This window comes from Ascidia mentula, chromosome 3, assembly GCF_947561715.1.
Source record: "Ascidia mentula chromosome 3, kaAscMent1.1, whole genome shotgun sequence".
NCBI lineage: Eukaryota > Metazoa > Chordata > Ascidiacea > Phlebobranchia > Ascidiidae > Ascidia > Ascidia mentula.
This window is the reverse complement of record NC_138568.1, coordinates 9,946,236-9,956,032: the sequence shown is the minus strand read 5'-3', so window position 1 is coordinate 9,956,032 and position 9,797 is coordinate 9,946,236. Positions and strand designations below refer to the sequence as shown.

At 35.0% G+C, this 9,797-nt stretch overlaps 32 non-coding genes across 32 annotated transcripts; all 32 read left to right on the top strand.

The window, feature by feature from the left end:
* Nucleotides 1–53: 53 nt before the first annotated feature.
* On the top strand, nucleotides 54–167 carry LOC145896868 (U5 spliceosomal RNA). The gene has a single exon (XR_014402293.1). It is a non-coding gene; the product is annotated as a U5 spliceosomal RNA (small nuclear RNA).
* A 193-nt stretch (nucleotides 168–360) lies between these two features.
* LOC145896328 (U5 spliceosomal RNA) lies at nucleotides 361–474 on the top strand. Its single transcript, XR_014401785.1, has one exon. It is a non-coding gene; the product is annotated as a U5 spliceosomal RNA (small nuclear RNA).
* Nucleotides 475–667: 193 nt separating this feature from the next.
* LOC145896381 (U5 spliceosomal RNA) lies at nucleotides 668–781 on the top strand. The gene has a single exon (XR_014401836.1). It is a non-coding gene; the product is annotated as a U5 spliceosomal RNA (small nuclear RNA).
* Nucleotides 782–974: 193 nt separating this feature from the next.
* LOC145896348 (U5 spliceosomal RNA) lies at nucleotides 975–1,088 on the top strand. Its single transcript, XR_014401805.1, has one exon. It is a non-coding gene; the product is annotated as a U5 spliceosomal RNA (small nuclear RNA).
* A 193-nt stretch (nucleotides 1,089–1,281) lies between these two features.
* Nucleotides 1,282–1,395, top strand: LOC145896867 (U5 spliceosomal RNA). The gene has a single exon (XR_014402292.1). It is a non-coding gene; the product is annotated as a U5 spliceosomal RNA (small nuclear RNA).
* Nucleotides 1,396–1,588: 193 nt separating this feature from the next.
* LOC145896866 (U5 spliceosomal RNA) lies at nucleotides 1,589–1,702 on the top strand. The gene has a single exon (XR_014402291.1). It is a non-coding gene; the product is annotated as a U5 spliceosomal RNA (small nuclear RNA).
* A 193-nt stretch (nucleotides 1,703–1,895) lies between these two features.
* LOC145896294 (U5 spliceosomal RNA) lies at nucleotides 1,896–2,009 on the top strand. Its single transcript, XR_014401752.1, has one exon. It is a non-coding gene; the product is annotated as a U5 spliceosomal RNA (small nuclear RNA).
* Nucleotides 2,010–2,202: 193 nt separating this feature from the next.
* Nucleotides 2,203–2,316, top strand: LOC145896503 (U5 spliceosomal RNA). Its single transcript, XR_014401947.1, has one exon. It is a non-coding gene; the product is annotated as a U5 spliceosomal RNA (small nuclear RNA).
* Nucleotides 2,317–2,509: 193 nt separating this feature from the next.
* On the top strand, nucleotides 2,510–2,623 carry LOC145896279 (U5 spliceosomal RNA). The gene has a single exon (XR_014401738.1). It is a non-coding gene; the product is annotated as a U5 spliceosomal RNA (small nuclear RNA).
* Nucleotides 2,624–2,816: 193 nt separating this feature from the next.
* LOC145896343 (U5 spliceosomal RNA) lies at nucleotides 2,817–2,930 on the top strand. The gene has a single exon (XR_014401800.1). It is a non-coding gene; the product is annotated as a U5 spliceosomal RNA (small nuclear RNA).
* A 193-nt stretch (nucleotides 2,931–3,123) lies between these two features.
* Nucleotides 3,124–3,237, top strand: LOC145896380 (U5 spliceosomal RNA). Its single transcript, XR_014401835.1, has one exon. It is a non-coding gene; the product is annotated as a U5 spliceosomal RNA (small nuclear RNA).
* Nucleotides 3,238–3,430: 193 nt separating this feature from the next.
* LOC145896347 (U5 spliceosomal RNA) lies at nucleotides 3,431–3,544 on the top strand. The gene has a single exon (XR_014401804.1). It is a non-coding gene; the product is annotated as a U5 spliceosomal RNA (small nuclear RNA).
* A 193-nt stretch (nucleotides 3,545–3,737) lies between these two features.
* Nucleotides 3,738–3,851, top strand: LOC145896865 (U5 spliceosomal RNA). Its single transcript, XR_014402290.1, has one exon. It is a non-coding gene; the product is annotated as a U5 spliceosomal RNA (small nuclear RNA).
* Nucleotides 3,852–4,044: 193 nt separating this feature from the next.
* Nucleotides 4,045–4,158, top strand: LOC145896864 (U5 spliceosomal RNA). Its single transcript, XR_014402289.1, has one exon. It is a non-coding gene; the product is annotated as a U5 spliceosomal RNA (small nuclear RNA).
* Nucleotides 4,159–4,351: 193 nt separating this feature from the next.
* LOC145896863 (U5 spliceosomal RNA) lies at nucleotides 4,352–4,465 on the top strand. Its single transcript, XR_014402288.1, has one exon. It is a non-coding gene; the product is annotated as a U5 spliceosomal RNA (small nuclear RNA).
* Nucleotides 4,466–4,658: 193 nt separating this feature from the next.
* Nucleotides 4,659–4,772, top strand: LOC145896502 (U5 spliceosomal RNA). Its single transcript, XR_014401946.1, has one exon. It is a non-coding gene; the product is annotated as a U5 spliceosomal RNA (small nuclear RNA).
* A 193-nt stretch (nucleotides 4,773–4,965) lies between these two features.
* Nucleotides 4,966–5,079, top strand: LOC145896282 (U5 spliceosomal RNA). Its single transcript, XR_014401741.1, has one exon. It is a non-coding gene; the product is annotated as a U5 spliceosomal RNA (small nuclear RNA).
* A 193-nt stretch (nucleotides 5,080–5,272) lies between these two features.
* On the top strand, nucleotides 5,273–5,386 carry LOC145896323 (U5 spliceosomal RNA). The gene has a single exon (XR_014401780.1). It is a non-coding gene; the product is annotated as a U5 spliceosomal RNA (small nuclear RNA).
* Nucleotides 5,387–5,579: 193 nt separating this feature from the next.
* Nucleotides 5,580–5,693, top strand: LOC145896410 (U5 spliceosomal RNA). The gene has a single exon (XR_014401863.1). It is a non-coding gene; the product is annotated as a U5 spliceosomal RNA (small nuclear RNA).
* Nucleotides 5,694–5,886: 193 nt separating this feature from the next.
* Nucleotides 5,887–6,000, top strand: LOC145896297 (U5 spliceosomal RNA). The gene has a single exon (XR_014401755.1). It is a non-coding gene; the product is annotated as a U5 spliceosomal RNA (small nuclear RNA).
* A 193-nt stretch (nucleotides 6,001–6,193) lies between these two features.
* Nucleotides 6,194–6,307, top strand: LOC145896862 (U5 spliceosomal RNA). Its single transcript, XR_014402287.1, has one exon. It is a non-coding gene; the product is annotated as a U5 spliceosomal RNA (small nuclear RNA).
* Nucleotides 6,308–6,500: 193 nt separating this feature from the next.
* LOC145896859 (U5 spliceosomal RNA) lies at nucleotides 6,501–6,614 on the top strand. Its single transcript, XR_014402285.1, has one exon. It is a non-coding gene; the product is annotated as a U5 spliceosomal RNA (small nuclear RNA).
* A 193-nt stretch (nucleotides 6,615–6,807) lies between these two features.
* On the top strand, nucleotides 6,808–6,921 carry LOC145896416 (U5 spliceosomal RNA). Its single transcript, XR_014401869.1, has one exon. It is a non-coding gene; the product is annotated as a U5 spliceosomal RNA (small nuclear RNA).
* Nucleotides 6,922–7,114: 193 nt separating this feature from the next.
* Nucleotides 7,115–7,228, top strand: LOC145896858 (U5 spliceosomal RNA). The gene has a single exon (XR_014402284.1). It is a non-coding gene; the product is annotated as a U5 spliceosomal RNA (small nuclear RNA).
* A 193-nt stretch (nucleotides 7,229–7,421) lies between these two features.
* On the top strand, nucleotides 7,422–7,536 carry LOC145896520 (U5 spliceosomal RNA). Its single transcript, XR_014401963.1, has one exon. It is a non-coding gene; the product is annotated as a U5 spliceosomal RNA (small nuclear RNA).
* Nucleotides 7,537–7,728: 192 nt separating this feature from the next.
* Nucleotides 7,729–7,842, top strand: LOC145896857 (U5 spliceosomal RNA). Its single transcript, XR_014402283.1, has one exon. It is a non-coding gene; the product is annotated as a U5 spliceosomal RNA (small nuclear RNA).
* Nucleotides 7,843–8,035: 193 nt separating this feature from the next.
* LOC145896518 (U5 spliceosomal RNA) lies at nucleotides 8,036–8,150 on the top strand. The gene has a single exon (XR_014401961.1). It is a non-coding gene; the product is annotated as a U5 spliceosomal RNA (small nuclear RNA).
* A 192-nt stretch (nucleotides 8,151–8,342) lies between these two features.
* LOC145896856 (U5 spliceosomal RNA) lies at nucleotides 8,343–8,456 on the top strand. Its single transcript, XR_014402282.1, has one exon. It is a non-coding gene; the product is annotated as a U5 spliceosomal RNA (small nuclear RNA).
* A 193-nt stretch (nucleotides 8,457–8,649) lies between these two features.
* On the top strand, nucleotides 8,650–8,763 carry LOC145896947 (U5 spliceosomal RNA). The gene has a single exon (XR_014402363.1). It is a non-coding gene; the product is annotated as a U5 spliceosomal RNA (small nuclear RNA).
* A 193-nt stretch (nucleotides 8,764–8,956) lies between these two features.
* On the top strand, nucleotides 8,957–9,070 carry LOC145896855 (U5 spliceosomal RNA). The gene has a single exon (XR_014402281.1). It is a non-coding gene; the product is annotated as a U5 spliceosomal RNA (small nuclear RNA).
* A 193-nt stretch (nucleotides 9,071–9,263) lies between these two features.
* LOC145896517 (U5 spliceosomal RNA) lies at nucleotides 9,264–9,378 on the top strand. Its single transcript, XR_014401960.1, has one exon. It is a non-coding gene; the product is annotated as a U5 spliceosomal RNA (small nuclear RNA).
* A 192-nt stretch (nucleotides 9,379–9,570) lies between these two features.
* Nucleotides 9,571–9,684, top strand: LOC145896854 (U5 spliceosomal RNA). Its single transcript, XR_014402280.1, has one exon. It is a non-coding gene; the product is annotated as a U5 spliceosomal RNA (small nuclear RNA).
* The last annotated feature ends 113 nt before the right edge of the window (nucleotides 9,685–9,797 follow it).

The following is a 9,797-nucleotide window of genomic DNA, read 5'->3' as shown; positions in this document are numbered from 1 at the left end:
ATTGGAAAACTTTCCAACATTTCTTTGGCATTAACTGTATGTTCCGGAATTACAGCTCTGGTCTAATTTCATATCGAGCAAATCTTTCGCCTTTTACTAAAGATTTCCGTGAAGTTGGACATACCAAGAGTCTAAACGATTTGTTGAAACCACAACACAGTTGTGGTGTGATTTTATATTGTTTCTAAAAATTTACGTCAATGATGTTGGAAATCATTAATATAGTTTTGATGGGCATTCGTCGTTCAAGGATATGTTATCGGTCTTCAATGCACTGAAGAAATATTCGGAGAAATGCATCCTGCAAATTGGAAAACTTTCCAACATTTGTTTGGCATTAACTGTATGTTTCGGAATTGCAGCTCTGTTCTAATTTCATATCGAGCAAATCTTTCGCCTTTTACTAAAGATTTCCGTGAAGTTGGACATACCAAGAGTCTAAACGATTTGTTGAAACCACAACACAGTTGTGGTGTGATTTTATATTGTTTCTAAAAATTTACGTCAATGATGTTGGAAATAATCAATATAATTTTACTGGACATTCGTCGTTCAAAGATAAGTTATCGGTCTTCAATGCACTGAAGAAATATTCGGAGAAATGCATCCTGCAAATTGGAAAACTTTCCAACATTTGTTTGGCATTAACTGTATGTTCCGGAATTACAGCTCTGGTATAATTTCATATCGTGCAAATCTTTCGCCTTTTACTAAAGATTTCCGTGAAGTTGGACATACCAAGAGTCTAAACGATTTGTTGAAACCACAACACAGTTGTGGAGTGATTATATATTGTTTCTAAAAATTTACGTCAATGATGTTGGAAATCATTAATATAGTTTTGATGGGCATTCGTCGTTCAACGATATGTTATCGGTCTTCAATGCACTGAAGAAATATTCGGAGAAATGCATCCTGCAAATTGGAAAACTTTCCAACATTTGTTTGGCATTAACTGTATGTTCCGGAATTACAGCTCTGGTCTAATTTCATATCGAGCAAATCTTTCGCCTTTTACTAAAGATTTCCATGAAGTTGGACATACCAAGAGTCTAAACGATTTGTTGAAACCACAACACAGTTGTGGTGTGATTATATATTGTTTCTAAAAATTTACGTCAATGATGTTGGAAATCATTAATATAGTTTTGATGGGCATTCGTCGTTCAACGATATGTTATCGGTCTTCAATGCACTGAAGAAATATTCGGAGAAATGCATCCGGCAAATTGGAAAACTTTCCAACATTTCTTTGGCATTAACTGTATGTTCCGGAATTACAGCTCTGGTCTAATTTCATATCGAGCAAATCTTTCGCCTTTTACTAAAGATTTCCGTGAAGTTGGACATACCAAGAGTCTAAACGATTTGTTGAAACCACAACACAGTTGTGGTGTGATTTTATATTGTTTCTAAAAATTTACGTCAATGATGTTGGAAATCATTAATATAGTTTTGATGGGCATTCGTCGTTCAAGGATATGTTATCGGTCTTCAATGCACTGAAGAAATATTCGGAGAAATGCATCCTGCAAATTGGAAAACTTTCCAACATTTGTTTGGCATTAACTGTATGTTTCGGAATTACAGCTCTGGTCTAATTTCATATCGAGCAAATCTTTCGCCTTTTACTAAAGATTTCCGTGAAGTTGGACATACCAAGAGTCTAAACGATTTGTTGAAACCACAACACAGTTGTGGTGTGATTTTATATTGTTTCTAAAAATTTACGTCAATGATGTTGGAAATCATTAATATAGTTTTGATGGGCATTCGTCGTTCAACGATATGTTATCGGTCATCAATGCACTGAAGAAATATTCGGTGAAATGCATCCTGCAAATGGGAAAACTTTCCAACATTTGTTTGGCATTATCTGTATGTTCCGGAATTACAGCTCTGGTCTAATTTCATATCAAGCAAATCTTTCGCCTTTTACTAAAGATTTCCGTGAAGTTGGACATACCAAGAGTCTAAACGATTTGTTGAAACCACAACACAGTTGTGGTGTGATTTTTTATTGTTTCTAAAAATTTACGTCAATGATGTTGGAAATCATTAATATAGTGTTGATGGGCATTCGTCGTTCAACGATATGTTATCGGTCTTCAATGCACTGAAGAAATATTCGGAGAAATGCATCCTGCAAATTGGAAAACTTTCCAACATTTGTTTGGCATTAACTGCATGTTCCGGAATTACAGCTCTGGTCTAATTTCATATCGAACAAATCTTTCGCCTTTTACTAAAGATTTCCGTGAAGTTGGACATACCAAGAGTCTAAACGATTTGTTGAAACCACAACACAGTTGTGGTGTGATTTTATATTGTTTCTAAAAATTTACGTCAATGATGTTGGAAATCATTAATATAGTTTTGATGGGCATTCGTCGTTCAACGATATGTTATCGGTCTTCAATGCACTGAAGAAATATTCGGAGAAATGCCAGCTGCAAATTGGAAAACTTTCCAACATTTGTTTGGCATTAACTCTATGTTCCGGAATTACACCTCTGGTCTAATATCATATCGAGCAAATCTTTCGCCTTTTACTAAAGATTTCCGTGAAGTTGGACATACCAAGAGTCTAAACCATTTGTTGAAACCACAACACAGTTGTGGTGTGATTTTATATTGTTTCTAAAAATTTACGTCAATGATGTTGGAAATAATCAATATAATTTTACTGGACATTCGTCGTTCAAAGATAAGTTATCGGTCTTCAATGCACTGAAGAAATATTCGGAGAAATGCATCCTGCAAATTGGAAAACTTTCCAACATTTGTTTGGCATTAACTGTATGTTCCGGAATTACAGCTCTGGTCTAATTTCATTTCGTGCAAATCTTTCGCCTTTTACTAAAGATTTCCGTGAAGTTGGACATACCAAGAGTCTAAACGATTTGTTGAAACCACAACACAGTTGTGGAGTGATTATATATTGTTTCTAAAAATTTACGTCAATGATGTTGGAAATCATTAATATAGTTTTGATGGGCATTCGTCGTTCAACGATATGTTATCGGTCTTCAATGCACTGAAGAAATATTCGGAGAAGTACATCCTGCAAATTGGAAAACTTTCCAACATTTGTTTGGCATTAACTGTATGTTCCGGAATTACAGCTCTGGTATAATTTCATATCGTGCAAATCTTTCGCCTTTTACTAAAGATTTCCGTGAAGTTGGACATACCAAGAGTCTAAACGATTTGTTGAAACCACAACACAGTTGTGGAGTGATTATATATTGTTTCTAAAAATTTACGTCAATGATGTTGGAAATCATTAATATAGTTTTGATGGGCATTCGTCGTTCAACGATATGTTATCGGTCTTCAATGCACTGAAGAAATATTCGGAGAAATGCATCCTGCAAATTGGAAAACTTTCCAACATTTGTTTGGCATTAACTGTATGTTCCGGAATTACAGCTCTGGTCTAATTTCATATCGAGCAAATCTTTCGCCTTTTACTAAAGATTTCCATGAAGTTGGACATACCAAGAGTCTAAACGATTTGTTGAAACCACAACACAGTTGTGGTGTGATTATATATTGTTTCTAAAAGTTTACGTCAATGATGTTGGAAATCATTAATATAGTTTTGATGGGCATTCGTCGTTCAACGATATGTTATCGGTCTTCAATGCACTGAAGAAATATTCGGAGAAATGCATCCGGCAAATTGGAAAACTTTCCAACATTTCTTTGGCATTAACTGTATGTTCCGGAATTACAGCTCTGGTCTAATTTCATATCGAGCAAATCTTTCGCCTTTTACTAAAGATTTCCGTGAAGTTGGACATACCAAGAGTCTAAACGATTTGTTGAAACCACAACACAGTTGTGGTGTGATTTTATATTGTTTCTAAAAATTTACGTCAATGATGTTGGAAATCATTAATATAGTTTTGATGGGCATTCGTCGTTCAAGGATATGTTATCGGTCTTCAATGCACTGAAGAAATATTCGGAGAAATGCATCCTGCAAATTGGAAAACTTTCCAACATTTGTTTGGCATTAACTGTATGTTTCGGAATTACAGCTCTGGTCTAATTTCATATCGAGCAAATCTTTCGCCTTTTACTAAAGATTTCCGTGAAGTTGGACATACCAAGAGTCTAAACGATTTGTTGAAACCACAACACAGTTGTGGTGTGATTTTATATTGTTTCTAAAAATTTACGTCAATGATGTTGGAAATCATTAATATAGTTTTGATGGGCATTCGTCGTTCAACGATATGTTATCGGTCATCAATGCACTGAAGAAATATTCGGTGAAATGCATCCTGCAAATTGGAAAACTTTCCAACATTTGTTTGGCATTATCTGTATGTTCCGGAATTACAGCTCTGGTCTAATTTCATATCGAGCAAATCTTTCGCCTTTTACTAAAGATTTCCGTGAAGTTGGACATACCAAGAGTCTAAACGATTTGTTGAAACCACAACACAGTTGTGGTGTGATTTTTTATTGTTTCTAAAAATTTACGTCAATGATGTTGGAAATCATTAATATAGTGTTGATGGGCATTCGTCGTTCAACGATATGTTATCGGTCTTCAATGCACTGAAGAAATATTCGGAGAAATGCATCCTGCAAATTGGAAAACTTTCCAACATTTGTTTGGCATTAACTGCATGTTCCGGAATTACAGCTCTGGTCTAATTTCATATCGAACAAATCTTTCGCCTTTTACTAAAGATTTCCGTGAAGTTGGACATACCAAGAGTCTAAACGATTTGTTGAAACCACAACACAGTTGTGGTGTGATTTTATATTGTTTCTAAAAATTTACGTCAATGATGTTGGAAATCATTAATATAGTTTTGATGGGCATTCGTCGTTCAACGATATGTTATCGGTCTTCAATGCACTGAAGAAATATTCGGAGAAATGCCAGCTGCAAATTGGAAAACTTTCCAACATTTGTTTGGCATTAACTCTATGTTCCGGAATTACACCTCTGGTCTAATGTCATATCGAGCAAATCTTTCGCCTTTTACTAAAGATTTCCGTGAAGTTGGACATACCAAGAGTCTAAACCATTTGTTGAAACCACAACACAGTTGTGGTGTGATTTTATATTGTTTCTAAAAATTTACGTCAATGATGTTGGAAATAATCAATATAATTTTACTGGACATTCGTCGTTCAAAGATAAGTTATCGGTCTTCAATGCACTGAAGAAATATTCGGAGAAATGCATCCTGCAAATTGGAAAACTTTCCAACATTTGTTTGGCATTAACTGTATGTTCCGGAATTACAGCTCTGGTCTAATTTCATATCGTGCAAATCTTTCGCCTTTTACTAAAGATTTCCGTGAAGTTGGACATACCAAGAGTCTAAACGATTTGTTGAAACCACAACACAGTTGTGGAGTGATTATATATTGTTTCTAAAAATTTACGTCAATGATGTTGGAAATCATTAATATAGTTTTGATGGGCATTCGTCGTTCAACGATATGTTATCGGTCTTCAATGCACTGAAGAAATATTCGGAGAAGTGCATCCTGCAAATTGGAAAACTTTCCAACATTTGTTTGGCATTAACTGTATGTTCCGGAATTACAGCTCTGGTCTAATTTCATATCGAGCAAATCTTTCGCCTTTTACTGAAGATTTCCATGAAGTTGGACATACCAAGAGTCTAAACGATTTGTTGAAACCACAACACAGTTGTGGTGTGATTATATATTGTTTCTAAAAATTTACGTCAATGATGTTGGAAATCATTAATATAGTTTTGATGGGCATTCGTCGTTCAACGATATGTTATCGGTCTTCAATGCACTGAAGAAATATTCGGAGAAATGCATCCGGCAAATTGGAAAACTTTCCAACATTTCTTTGGCATTAACTGTATGTTCCGGAATTACAGCTCTGGTCTAAATTTATATCGAGCAAATCTTTCGCCTTTTACTAAAGATTTCCGTGAAGTTGGACATACCAAGAGTCTAAACGATTTGTTGAAACCACAACACAGTTGTGGTGTGATTTTATATTGTTTCTAAAAATTTACGTCAATGATGTTGGAAATCATTAATATAGTTTTGATGGGCATTCGTCGTTCAAGGATATGTTATCGGTCTTCAATGCACTGAAGAAATATTCGGAGAAATGCATCCTGCAAATTGGAAAACTTTCCAACATTTCTTTGGCATTAACTGTATGTTCCGGAATTACAGCTCTGGTCTAATTTCATATCGAGCAAATCTTTCGCCTTTTACTAAAGATTTCCGTGAAGTTGGACATACCAAGAGTCTAAACGATTTGTTGAAACCACAACACAGTTGTGGTGTGATTTTATATTGTTTCTAAAAATTTATGTCAATGATGTTGGAAATCATTAATATAGTTTTGATGGGCATTCGTCGTTCAACGATATGTTATCGGTCTTCAATGCACTGAAGAAATATTCGGAGAAATGCATCCTGCAAATTGGAAAACTTTCCAACATTTGTTTGGCATTAACTGTATGTTCCGGAATTACAGCTCTGGTCTAATTTCATATCGAGCAAATCTTTCGCCTTTTACTAAAGATTTCCGTGAAGTTGGACATACCAAGAGTCTAAACGATTTGTTGAAACCACAACACAGTTGTGGTGTGATTACATATTGTTTCTAAAAATTTACGTCAATGATGTTGGAAATCATTAATATAGTTTTGATGGGCATTCGTCGTTCAACGATATGTTATCGGTCTTCAATGCACTGAAGAAATATTCGGAGAAATGCATCCGGCAAATTGGAAAACTTTCCAACATTTCTTTGGCATTAACTGTATGTTCCGGAATTACAGCTCTGGTCTAAATTCATATCGAGCAAATCTTTCGCCTTTTACTAATGATTTCCGTGAAGTTGGACATACCAAGAGTCTAAACGATTTGTTGAAACCACAACACAGTTGTGGTGTGATTTTATATTGTTTCTAAAAATTTACGTCAATGATGTTGGAAATCATTAATATAGTTTTGATGGGCATTCGTCGTTCAACGATATGTTATCGGTCTTCAATGCACTGAAGAAATATTCGGAGAAATGCATCCTGCAAATTGGAAAACTTTCCAACATTTCTTTGGCATTAACTGTATGTTCCGGAATTACAGCTCTGGTCTAATTTCATATCGAGCAAATCTTTCGCCTTTTACTAAAGATTTCCGTGAAGTTGGACATACCAAGAGTCTAAACGATTTGTTGAAACCACAACACAGTTGTGGTGTGATTTTATATTGTTTCTAAAAATTTACTTCAATGATGTTGGAAATCATTAATATAGTTTTGATGGGCATTCGTCGTTCAACGATATGTTATCGGTCTTCAATGCACTGAAGAAATATTCGGATAATTGCATCCTGCAAATTGGAAAACTTTCCAACATTTGTTTGGCATTAACTGTATGTTCCGGAATTACAGCTCTGGTCTAATTTCATATCGAGCAAATCTTTCGCCTTTTACTAAAGATTTCCGTGAAGTTGGACATACCAAGAGTCTAAACAATTTGTTGAAACCACAACACAGTTGTGGTGTGATTTTATATTGTTTCTAAAAATTTACGTCAATGATGTTGGAAATAATCATTATAATTTTACTGGGCATTCGTCGTTCAACGATATGTTATCGGTCTTCAATGCACTGAAGAAATATTCGGAGAAATGCATCCTGCAAATTGGAAAACTTTCCAACATTTGTTTGGCATTAACTGTATGTTCCGGAATTACAGCTCTGGTCTAATTTCATATCGAGCAAATCTTTCGCCTTTTACTAAAGATTTCCGTGAAGTTGGACATACCAAGAGTCTAAACGATTTGTTGAAACCACAACACAGTTGTGGTGTGATTTTATATTGTTTCTAAAAATTTACGTCAATGATGTTGGAAATCATTAATATAGTTTTGATGGGCATTCGTCGTTCAACGATATGTTATCGGTCTTCAATGCACTGAAGAAATATTCGGAGAAATGCATCCTGCAAATTGGAAAACTTTCCAACATTTCTTTGGCATTAACTGTATGTTCCGGAATTACAGCTCTGGTCTAATTTCATATCGAGCAAATCTTTCGCCTTTTACTAAAGATTTCCGTGAAGTTGGACATACCAAGAGTCTAAACAATTTGTTGAAACCACAACACAGTTGTGGTGTGATTATATATTGTTTCTAAAAATTTACGTCAATGATGTTGGAAATAATCAATATAATTTTACTGGGCATTCGTCGTTCAACGATATGTTATCGGTCTTCAATGCACTGAAGAAATATTCGGAGAAATGCATCCTGCAAATTGGAAAACTTTCCAACATTTGTTTGGCATTAACTGTATGTTCCGGAATTACAGCTCTGGTCTAATTTCATATCGAGCAAATCTTTCGCCTTTTACTAAAGATTTCCGTGAAGTTGGACATACCAAGAGTCTAAACGATTTGTTGAAACCACAACACAGTTGTGGTGTGATTACATATTGTTTCTAAAAATTTACGTCAATGATGTTGGAAATCATTAATATAGTTTTGATGGGCATTCGTCGTTCAACGATATGTTATCGGTCTTCAATGCACTGAAGAAATATTCGGAGAAATGCATCCGGCAAATTGGAAAACTTTCCAACATTTCTTTGGCATTAACTGTATGTTCCGGAATTACAGCTCTGGTCTAAATTCATATCGAGCAAATCTTTCGCCTTTTACTAAAGATTTCCGTGAAGTTGGACATACCAAGAGTCTAAACGATTTGTTGAAACCACAACTCAGTTGTGGTGTGATTTTATATTGTTTCTAAAAATTTACGTCAATGATGTTGGAAATCATTAATATAGTTTTGATGGGCATTCGTCGTTCAACGATATGTTATCGGTCTTCAATGCACTGAAGAAATATTCGGAGAAATGCATCCTGCAAATTGGAAAACTTTCCAACATTTCTTTGGCATTAACTGTATGTTCCGGAATTACAGCTCTGGTCTAATTTCATATCGAGCAAATCTTTCGCCTTTTACTAAAGATTTCCGTGAAGTTGGACATACCAAGAGTCTAAACGATTTGTTGAAACCACAACACAGTTGTGGTGTGATTTTATATTGTTTCTAAAAATTTACTTCAATGATGTTGGAAATCATTAATATAGTTTTGATGGGCATTCGTCGTTCAACGATATGTTATCGGTCTTCAATGCACTGAAGAAATATTCGGATAATTGCATCCTGCAAATTGGAAAACTTTCCAACATTTGTTTGGCATTAACTGTATGTTCCGGAATTACAGCTCTGGTCTAATTTCATATCGAGCAAATCTTTCGCCTTTTACTAAAGATTTCCGTGAAGTTGGACATACCAAGAGTCTAAACAATTTGTTGAAACCACAACACAGTTGTGGTGTGATTTTATATTGTTTCTAAAAATTTACGTCAATGATGTTGGAAATAATCATTATAATTTTACTGGGCATTCGTCGTTCAACGATATGTTATCGGTCTTCAATGCACTGAAGAAATATTCGGAGAAATGCATCCTGCAAATTGGAAAACTTTCCAACATTTGTTTGGCATTAACTGTATGTTCCGGAATTACAGCTCTGGTCTAATTTCATATCGAGCAAATCTTTCGCCTTTTACTAAAGATTTCCGTGAAGTTGGACATACCAAGAGTCTAAACGATTTGTTGAAACCACAACACAGTTGTGGTGTGATTTTATTTTGTTTCTAAAAATTTACGTCAATGATGTTGGAAATCATTAATATAGTTTTGATGGGCATTCGTCGTTCAACGATATGTTATCGGTCTTCAATGCACTGAAG